At 37.1% G+C, this 11424-nt stretch overlaps 1 long non-coding RNA gene across 1 annotated transcript; it reads right to left on the bottom strand.

The window, feature by feature from the left end:
- Positions 1-8770: 8770 nt before the first annotated feature.
- LOC146993770 (uncharacterized) lies at positions 8771-11093 on the bottom strand. Its single transcript, XR_015043885.1, has 3 exons — positions 10774-11093; positions 8924-9118; positions 8771-8818 (listed from the first exon to the last, which is right to left on the bottom strand). It is a non-coding gene; the product is annotated as an uncharacterized LOC146993770 (long non-coding RNA).
- Positions 11094-11424: the final 331 nt, after the last annotated feature.

Raw genomic sequence — 11424 nt, 5'->3', positions numbered from 1 at the left:
CTTCTGCGGAGACAACCATAGTGTACGAGAATGTCACTCACAGCACCCTATCTGCATCAACTGCAGTGACTCAAATCACAGACACTGCTCCAAATATGATTTCAGGCATCCTGCCTACTCATGGCAATGTCCGGAATACCAACGAGCTGCAAGTTACATCCGTAACATCACGGCATACTAATGGGCCAGGCCGAGTACCCATTCCTGATGAAGAAACCGTTTTACCTCAATCAAGTTATGATACGCTCCAAAACTCCCAACCTGCTGCACTGAGCAACGGTAACCTGAATGAGCTGATCACGGATATTGCTGGTGTCAAATTTGTGCAAATAAACTTGCAAAGAGCACGAGCAGCAACGGCCCAACTCACACAATTCGTAATGGAGCATGAAATTGACTTCATACTCATTCAGGAACCTTATCAGCATGGCAATAGAATCATCAACTTCCCACTTTCATGGACAGTGGTCAATGCTACTGACGAACCCAGAGTCGCCACCATTTGCTGCCGCCAAAGATGGTCTCCCAATGTAATCAGATGTTTAAGAGACATAATCGCTATAGCAATTGAAACAATAGGACTGAACCTACTAATTACTAACGTTTATATTCCTCCTACAGCAGACGTGCAAGCCTCACTTGATCAGCAACAAGAAATCCTGAAAGCGTATCCAAAAGCACACCATCTACTAGCGGGCGATTTCAACGCCCACTCGGAACTGTGGGGTTACTCAGATACTGATGCTCGAGGGCGACAGGTAGAGGACTTCATTGCCTGTAATGATCTCGTCCTGCATAATGTTCCAGGCAGTCAACCCACATATGAAACAATTCACGGACAGGGTTGGCCAGATTTAACCTTAACAACAGCGGCCTTTGCATCAAAATTGCATTCCTGTATGGTTGATGATACCCCGTCTAACTCGGACCATAAATACATTACGTACAGCATAGGACACCATAATAAAAAATTCTCAATCAAGAGGTACAAACTCAAGCGAAGGACGCTAAAGCTCTTCAGCCGAAAGGCCCGCAGTACACTCACACGTGCAGAACAAGATTTAGAACACTGTCACAATACAGATGATGTTGATAACTTCACTAGTATCCTAATTAAAGAGCTTCAGGCCATTTGTGATTCTACTTTCCAGATAAAATCTCCAAAGGTGCACTATGTTGCCAACTGGTGGACTAAAAGCCTCAGGATACAAAGGAGTAAGACCCGAGCTCTTCGCAGAAAGATGAAGTCGGAGCTTAAATCAGAACGCCGAGAAGAACTAAGTATTATCTACAAAAAAGCACAAGCCCAGTATAAGAAGGCCATTCTAGAAGCCAAGTTGTACAGCTGGAGGGCGTTTTGCACAAACAATAAAAATCCCTATGGGGTATTGCATAAAATCGCAACGAATAAGGTCTTTGCCCCTCCAATTCACAAGGTCTACATAGACGGCACCAATAATCCGCAACCGACAGAGGAGCACAGGAGCACTATCGCGGCCACACTCACCAAGATTCTTGATGCAGGCTTTCAAGACGACGACAATACATTGGATGCTTCCAATCCAGAACATCCAGCTTATCTTCTACACTCCACAACAGAAGATGACGTGTCATTCACGCAGCCTGAAGTCTGCGCTGTTTTGCGAAATCTACCGAGAAACAAAGCCCCAGGGCCCGATTCGTTAGACTACAACATTGTCAAGGCGATGCATCAGGCAAAACCAACGTTTCTTAAAAATTTTTACAATAAATTGCTCCAACTGCGTTATTTTCCCAAGCCCTTTAAGACAGGGCAAGTTATTCTTTTCCAAAAGAAAGAAACGGACCCGAACGATCCAGTCTCATTCCGGCCCATCTGTCTCCTGCCCGCCATAGGGAAAATTTATGAGAAACTTTTAGTTCAGAGAATAAAGCACTACTTGGAGTTTCAGGGTGAGATCACGGACTCTCAGTATGGTTTTCGAGAGCAGCGCTCAACTATCCAAGCTCTTAGTGCCATACAAAAGGGAATCTATGACGCGTATGACTCTAACAACCATGTAGCCGTACTCAGTCTGGATCTGAAAAGTGCGTTCGATTCCCTGTGGTGGCCAGCAATCCTGGAAGCACTTCACGACGCTCAGATCCCTGATAATCTACTGCAGGTGTGCAAAAGTTATCTCTCTGATCGCACTCTTGTAGCAGTGCATGACAGAGGAGTTGTTGAGAGAAAGCAGACCAGGGGTCGCCCTCAGGGTTCATGTGCAGGTCCTGACCTATGGAATGCAACTTTTAATTCCATTTTCAAAGCACTGTGGCCAACCCACACAAAGGTGATTGCTTTTGCTGATGATGCGACATTTATCATCAGAGGCAAATCGAGAGACCAGCTGGAAAGTAACAGTAATGAGACCATAGCAAAATTTGTACGGCTCTGTGAAGGCAAGAAACTCACCATCTCGGAGCAAAAGTCAAAGTATTTGATCCTACACAAACAAGGTCAAACTCTTGTAAGAAATCCAGTTTTGAAACTAAAGGGCCGTACAATCAAACGAACTCGGGAACTAAAACTGCTGGGGCTTATAATCGATGAAAAGCTCTCCTGGCTGCCTCATCTCAGAGCAGTCCGCGCGAGGACACACGCAATTGCAAATACCTTAAAGAGGCTTCAAGGCTCAGACTGGGGTCTTAGACCACATATCCTAAAAATCCTCTGTCAGTCCGTCGTGGAAAAAATGGCCCTCTATGGAGCGGCAATCTGGGCAACTCCAATGAATGAAAGGAAAAGGAAATTGCTTAGTAGTATACAACGCCCCTTGGCTCTGGCTATTACAAAAGGATACCGTACAACATCGACAGCGGCAGCCACAATACTGGCGGGACTTTTGCCATTACATATTAGAGCAGCACAAGAAGCAGCAGTAACGACTGTTCTCCAATTACATCTCTGCACTACTTTTGGACCGCTATGCTATGACCCAGAGGAGTATGAAACAAAACGTCTCATAAATGCAACCCATCCTTCACACCATGGAAAAGGGGTTGTAGCACACACCACCTCTCAGCACAGCCTCCATGAAAAAATAAGGCCAGTAAATATCATCCATTCGTCTAACTACGGAAAAGGAGTCTCGGCCCACACATCATGGAAAGATGACTCTGACATAAAGGATCATTATTACGTTTATACGGATGGTTCAAAAGTTGACGTACAAGTAGGCTGTGGCCTTATAGTAACTAAGAACAAAGAAACGCTGATAACATGGAAAGGTCATATGGGACAGAATAATTCAGTTTTCCAGGCTGAAGCAATTGCGATTCGTAAAGCTATCGAGTTAACAAGCCCCCCAGTAGGATCCACTGTTAATATTCTTACAGACAGCCTCTCGGTCATATATGCCTTACGAAATCCCAGACATCCTTCTCCTATCATAGCGGAGATTCAGGACACGCTGAAGGAGCGTTCGTCGACAATGAATATCCTCATATCTTGGATAAAGGCACATGCCGGCATTCAAGGTAATGAGGAAGCCGACAGGCTAGCAAAAGAAGCAGCTCACAATATAGATGCACAATGCGTAATTACCAAACTCCCGTGGTCTCACCTTAAAAAAGTGACAAGGACAGCAGCTCAGCACCAGTGGCAATGGGAATGGGACTCTACCGAACAAAGCAGGAAGACCTATGAATATTACCATAAAGTTTCGCTCGATCGTCTCGAGTCATCCCCACAAATAACGAGATTTGTGACGGGCCACGGGCCTTTCCCCTCCTATTACTATGAGAGAGGAATTGCAAATACCGAAAGTTGTGTCTGTGGAGGCATTGGTAAACCAGACCATTACTTGACCCAATGCCCTCTAACCGCACAGTGGCATGTGCAGCTTCCGGAACAGGCAACTTCTCATAAGCGTTATCTGATCAAACAGCCAGCATTTCGCATCAAAATATGCAAGATAATGCAGAAACTGGAGGAATTGGGAACAGATTTGTGCAGTGTGGAGTAGTTCCCTGTCAATCTCTCTTCTCTCTCTCTCTTCTATCTTTTTTTTATTTATTATTATTATTATTATTATTATTATTATTATTATTATTGTATATATTATGAAACATGTATGTATTACGGCCCACTGTATATATTCTGAAACATGTATGTACTATGACCAATGAAAATTATTATGAACTACTATGTATGTATTATGTAACAGGCTCAATATATTATGAAACGTATGTACTATGGCCAATGAAAATTATTATGAACTATATGTATGTATTATGTAACAGGCTCAATATATTATGTACTATGTAAGCACACACCACCTCTCAGCACAGCTACTACGTATGTAAGCATGTATATGTATGAACTATGTAAGCAAGTATTATGAACTACTTGTATATAAGCATGTACTATGAACTATGTAACTATGTAAGCATATATTACGAACTATGTAAGCATGTATACAGGACCAATGTATGCCCTTATAGGCCCCATGAGGTGTTGCCCCGGATAGTTGCGGAACCTGGACTAGACCTGAATAGTCTTAGTAAGCCGCACGGGTGTCCAGATTCTGCTCTCAACTCAACTCAACTCAACTCATACTCAGCTGCGAAACCGCAAAATACTCCATTTTCTATCAAGAGTGTGGATTATCATTCCGTGAAATCGCCCGTCGCACTGGTCGACATCCAACCATAGTCATGTGAATAGGGAATCAATGGGTTGCTGAGTGTCATACTGAATAGCATGCAGCATGTCAACGCCCGAGAGGACAGATATATTATGAGGTCAGCCCTGAAAAACCATATAACCATATCACAAATCATTAGTCAGGAAATGGGCATGTTTGCAGCATGCCCAGTATCCGTTCATACAGAGCGTCGACTTTGCAGCAGCGTGGACTATCAGCACGGCAATCATTTCTTCAACTTCCCTTGATAATGCAGCATAGAGAGAGATGACTACTTTGGTGCATTGGACAATAAAGCTGGATACAGGAGTGGCACAGTGTCATCTTTTCAGACGAGTCCCGGTTCTGCATACAGTATTCTGATCTGCATGTCTGGAGGCTTCAAGGAGACTGCACGTCACTTGCTTGCATTCAGTGTCACCATAGATGCCCAAGCCCACCAGCGGCCGAGCGGTAACGTCGCTAAACACTGGTAGTTCGGTCCGAGGTTCAAATCCCGCGAACGGGCTGGCTGCATGGGTGTATATGAGCCAGTTTCCCTTAAAAAGTCCTCCACGGAGGCATCCCTCCTTTAAGGCAGATAGCCCTCGAGTGCTTTGCCGTAATCTAATAAACCAAATCAAACCATAACATAGATGCCCTTCACCTGGTGTGATTGTTTTGGTAGCCATTGGGTACACGACACACACATCTCTAGTTTAGATTGACGATAATTTGATTGGTATATTTCTGACATCTTATGTCTAGTGGTCAAAAATAATATTAAAGCAGTATGAAGATTTCATGTGACCTCGTTTTATTTCAGATTTGCGATTCTGATTTGATGATCACCAACGTCAGTGCGAAATTTCCTGGTAGTTCACATGATTCATTTGTGTGGCGATCTTCAGGAGTTCGGCATGCACTTTCCAGGCATCATGAAACTGGCTCTTGGCTTTTAGGAAAGTAATTTTTTAGTTTTGTTTCAGTAATTTATGTAAAGTTTCATTGTTTTTCATGTGGTATATATCTCTCTGGTTAATATATATTAAGTATTTAGTACTTAAGACTTTAATTGCAAAGTATTTAAAAATAAATTACTTTTCACAAGTGTGAAAAATATATTTTAATACTTCAGGTGATGCAGGCTATCCTTTGGAACCATGGTTGTTGACTCCTGTGTCTTCCCCAACTGTAGGATCTGCTAATGAAAGATATAACAAGAAGCATGCAACAGCCAGAAACTGCATTGAAAGATGTATTGGGGTTTTGAAATCAAGATTTCGCTGTCTACTGCATGCAAGAGAATTAAATTATGAACCAACAACTGCTGGGAAAATTGTAAATGCCTGTGCAGTGTTGCATAATATTTGCAGGCATTACAAATTACCTGATATTGAAAATGATTGCAGAGAAGAACCATGGGGACCAATTCCACCAACAGTTTTTGAACCATCATTAAGAGCTGCTGCTCTTAAAATCAGAGATAATTTAATTTTAACTCGTTTTTAAAACTAATGATAATAAATATTTTAATTGAATAATATGTATTTGATTTAGATTTTGAAGTTATAGAAGCACAAATAATACATATCCAAAATATTTATCTTTTTTTAATTATTATTAAATCAATTTTATTACAAAAATACACATTACAGATATTATAGATTTTCTTTTCTCATTTGAAAATTTATTTTTTGATTATCAGTCTTAACTTTTTTATTTTTTAAATGGAAAATTTTTTCTGTCCACGCACACTGCTTTTCTGCAGCCATTGCTTGCCTCTCAGCTGCCAAAGCTAGTCTCTCCATTGCAACAGCTCTTCTTTCTGCTGCAGCTGCTTTTATTGCATAAAACTCCAGCTTCTGTTTATGCAGCTCTATCTGCAATTCTAGTAGTTTGATTTCCTTTTCTTTGCACTCAGCTATATGCAACTGATGTTGTGCAGTGCTGTTGTGACTCTGAAGAAGCCTGTCAGCTATCTGTGCTGCCGTAGGCTTTCCTTTCCTTTTAGAATCTGAAAATAGTAATTGAAATTCAGACATGTCAGAATAAATAAAAAATTATCTGAAAAATATTTTATATTTTAATTATAGTAAACAATAATCCTTAATATAATCTCCAATATTTAATAGGTTGATGTGCAAAAATTAAGGACAAGCACACAGCATCCTTTCACAAGCCTCTGGAGAGCATTTTCATCCTTTTGATTTTTTGTTTGGATGGTTTTGCTCACTTGTCCTATATTTCTCCATCTTGGGAATTGTTCAGTCATTAGAACAGTTTAGCTTTAAAATTACTTCATGTCTTTTCTCTCTTTTTGGCACCTTGCATGGCGCGTATTGTCATTATAACAAACCTGCAAAGCTCGCTCAGTTTTTTTAATCCAAACTATGATAAATTCTCGCATTGAGAAAAAACTACGGTACCTAAAAACATCAAATTTTCAATAATGTAATCTTTCACTGTATATGGACATCTAGAAGCCCTAATTTGGAATTTGTTTTATTAACGATTTCTTATTTTGTAACAGTAAGAAATTTTTGATTAAAGCACTCAATGATTTCAAAGCGAGAAATAGCAACACTGTACGGGGGGAAGAAAAAAAATATATCTCCAGCGCGCGAGACTGTGTATCGGAAATTCTAAAGATATTCTCATTTAAAAATTATTTTGCAATATTGCTGTTGAACTGAATTTTATGGTTTAAGTGGAAAGATCATGATAGTTAATAAATAAAGGTAACACACAAAATGTTAAAAAAAAAACACCCCTTTGGATGTAATGTAAAATCTGAAAGCTTTCAGTTTTTTTTTTTTTTTTTTTCTTTTTTCTTTTTTTTTTTTTTTTTTTTTTGTTATATGAGTAAGACATCACTTGGAAAGATGGCTTGCATGTGATTATGATTGTAAAATAAAAAATTAGTACACTCCACATTTCACCAATTTTGAATCATTTGCACAACGTACACATCGCATGATCTGAGTCAACGTGGAACACTTCTGTGTAATTTTACATTTGCAAAACCATCTTATCGTTAAATTTTGCATTCCAGTGTAATGTCCAAATATTGAACTAATTGATATTTTAGATTGCATGACATTTTTAAACAGTGTAATCATAATTGTGGATTTTTTATTATACACTTCAACATTTTGTTGCTATATGATGTATATTTTAACATTTTTGTTCTGAAAGTAAGATTGATAGACAATAGATAAGGGCTGCTTTAGAGGATTAATGGTTAAGTTTTAAATAATGATTGGAAAATAAAACAGTTTGCATTTTATAAAAAGGAAACGATGAACATTTTAGTTAGAACATTAATTCTTAAAATGATTTTTATAAAGTTGACTCACCATTTGAAGCACTGGCTATAACCTCATATGATGTGTTGAAGTCGACATCACACAGTGGAATGTTTCCTTCTGATATATTTTCAGGAGAAACATTTTCCTGAAATAAAAGTAGTTGTGAAGATTGATGACTGACAATATTGACTATTAAGAAATATTATACAAATAAAAAAGAGCTTTGAAAATAAGTATTATTAAGACTTTTATACAAATAAAATGCTTTCATTTAAGGCAATGAAGTTGAAAGAATTATAGCATTTAAAATAACTTTTTATCATTGAAACAGCAAACTAAAACTCACTGAATGCTATAAAAATTGTATGTAACACTAGTATGCCTTTATGTAAGTACTCCAAAAGAAAAAGTTATAAGGTATGGTTTTAGAATGTTACGAGATAATGAATATGCATTATTTAAAACTAAAATCATACTAATTATTAAAACATACTGCATTTTCAAATTTGAAAACTAGGTGCAGAAACATGTTCTCTTTTCCAGGAGATACTAACAAAATTGGAAATGAATTTCACTTTTATATGCAAAATTTACAAACATATCTTGTGGAATAAAATTGGGTACTCTTCTGTTATAGGGACGGATTCAGAAATGTATGTATGTATATGCATATATGTGTACACATACTTATGTAGAAATGTATGCATGCATGAAAATAAACATGCATGCATATCTGAATCGGACTCCGATAAAGAATAGTACCTAAAATTCCAGAAGATTAATATTATTTAAATTTAATACAAGGAATCATAATTAAATGTGAATGTGGACAATCAGAAGGTCATATATTGGATTATAATTCTGAAATATATGTACATTTTTACTTCACAGTGTATATAGCCAGTCATTAAAGCTTCTAGCATTTATTTTCTAACATGATTTAAATTTAACAATTAATGTACTTACAAAGCATTCAAATTCAACAGCAGATTCAGGAACTTCATCGTTTCCACGTGACATAACGCTGCCATAAAGTGCAAGAACTCGCTCCTCTAATGGTGTCAAAAAGGCTTTAATTTCCGGGCCTCCTCCAGTTTCTCTCTTATGTTGAGCTATTTTAGCTGCTTTCTTCTTGATTGAAAATTTGTAATCTCTCCATGTCTACATAAAGCAGATATATTGATGAAATTTATGATTTGTATTTTATCCGAGTCAAAAATAATTACTGATAAGCAAGCTCATGTTGTATTTTGTTACACTTCATAGAATTTTATACATGTAGTGACATTAGTGTAATTTAAATATGCAACACTTTTTTCGGTTAATCTTTGGATTATGGTAACTTAGCGATTTTTTGGCGACCAACCCTGCTATAGCAACCTGCTAGTTTTTGTTTGGACGCCATTTTCGCGAAGTAAAGGGCATTTGTTTTTTTTTTTTTTTTTTTTTTTTTTTTACTCAATATTTTTCCCAACACTCTGCTAGCCGAATTACGCTTATACTAGAACTTTTATGGAACAAAAGTGCTTAATCATGACAAAGATTAGGTGCGAAATTGGGACAAAGTGCAGAATCGCCCACTGCTTGCCGCGTTTTTAAGAACTGCACAAACGCGGTATCATCCATGCCGACGTATTTTCACTTTAAAAAAAATCCCAGAATTGCACAAAAATGGCAGTGCGCACACTCTTGACTTTATCCATGTACACTGCTAAAGTCCTAGCTAGTACCCTTTATCGCTTACCAAAATGTCGCCAAACTACCTGTTACCATATTCCAAAGATTAGCCCTTTTTTCATATAGTATAATAATAATATTTTCTAACCTGTTAATCATTCATGTGTAAGTACTCCTATGCATGCTTAAAAAAGGAATCATATAAAACAAGATCATATTCATAAGCATGCTATACAGAAAGATACACTCTAATAGAATGATAAAAGTAAATTTATGTTGTGTAACGTGCACATGATTTGTAGTAATATTCCCAAGCATTAGCAGTTTATGGAATTCATGGTAAATCAATAGTACTCAGATTCAGCTTTCTGCTTGACCTGTCAATTCCAGCATACAGGCAGCTAATACAATTAGGTTGATTAAATTTTAAAGATAAATGAAATATTTTATATTAAGAAACAATTTATACAAATGTTCTAAATATTTTGAACAATTATATCATTGACTAAATGAACTGTAATTAGTGGAAAGAATAAACCCCTTTCCATAGAACACATTTTGAAAATCTTAGAATCATAGAAAACAACTGAGAATTTGGCTAGCACAAATATGGAGTCATGTTCAGATTGTTCCTTTTTTTAATAATATCAGAAAGTGACTTCGTTCCTTACTGTTGAATTTTGTCTTCAATTTATTGTCACAAGAGAATTCAATAAGATTTTCTTCTGGAGAAGTAAATACAGATAAAAGTTTGGCTCTGAAAAGACCTGGAAATCTATGCAAAGATGTAAATATATTATGTTTTTTAACATTTCTGACACAACATTCAGAAAAAAAAAATAGTTAATAACATCTAAAATACATAGTTTACCTGTAGTTACGTTATTGGTATAATTTATGAATAAATAAAATCATTGATATAATCATCAGTTGCTAAAAATTCTAATTCAATAGGAATATTAACCACGGGTACACGATGCTATACTTCAATTATTTGATTTATGACATTGTTGAATAACCTTTTAAGACAAAAAACAAATATTTTTAACATAAAGTTCCTGTTAACAAATAGTTTACAAAGATGTAAACTTTTCAAATATTTCCATTTTGCAAAAGATCATATATAAAATTATACTTACTTTCCTCCACATATCTGCAGTTTTGGAAGGGCCAGTTCCTTCTGCATTTAAAATAATCCATTAAGTCTTCCCATTTTTTTTTCTTTTCTCTTTATTAAATGTGCTGTCAATTTTTCCGCTTAACAGCTGCGGATATTTTTCGAAAAATGACACCATTAATTCGAATTGGTTGGTAGTTGTTTTTTTCGCTGCTGCCATTTTCTGTGAAGCACGTGCGAAACAGCCTTTTTCACAACAAACTACCTCCTTTGCCTGAGCCTCGAGCGATGTAGAAGTGAGAGAGACTGGTTGCTATGCAATAAACGTCACTTCCGGACGGAATTTCCACTTCATTTTCCGCCAACGGAATTAGAAGGGGTCAGACTCGCTCTCCCGTTTACTGTCGAGCCGAAAGAGAATCCCGACTGGTTTTCCGATATCGATCTCGAAAGGTGTCCAGACTAGACCCTTTAATTTCTTTAAGTATAATACAGAGCGATAATATTTAGTGGCAACAATTTGAAAAGTGATACGCCATTTATAGTTTTCAATGAAAAATGCCAAAGCGAAATTAAAAGTCCTTCAAGGCAAATTGCTCCTTGGGACTAAAAATAAAGTAAGTAAATATAAAAAAATAAATTTTCGTGCTTCTTTTCTTAATAATATTTCGTT

Source organism: Stegodyphus dumicola, chromosome 11 (assembly GCF_044657685.1).
Source record: "Stegodyphus dumicola isolate Sdum_Otavi_A_Nest chromosome 11, ASM4465768v1".
Lineage (NCBI taxonomy): Eukaryota > Metazoa > Arthropoda > Arachnida > Araneae > Eresidae > Stegodyphus > Stegodyphus dumicola.
Note: the sequence above shows the minus strand (reverse complement) of the source record. Positions and strands in the feature narration are given on the sequence as shown.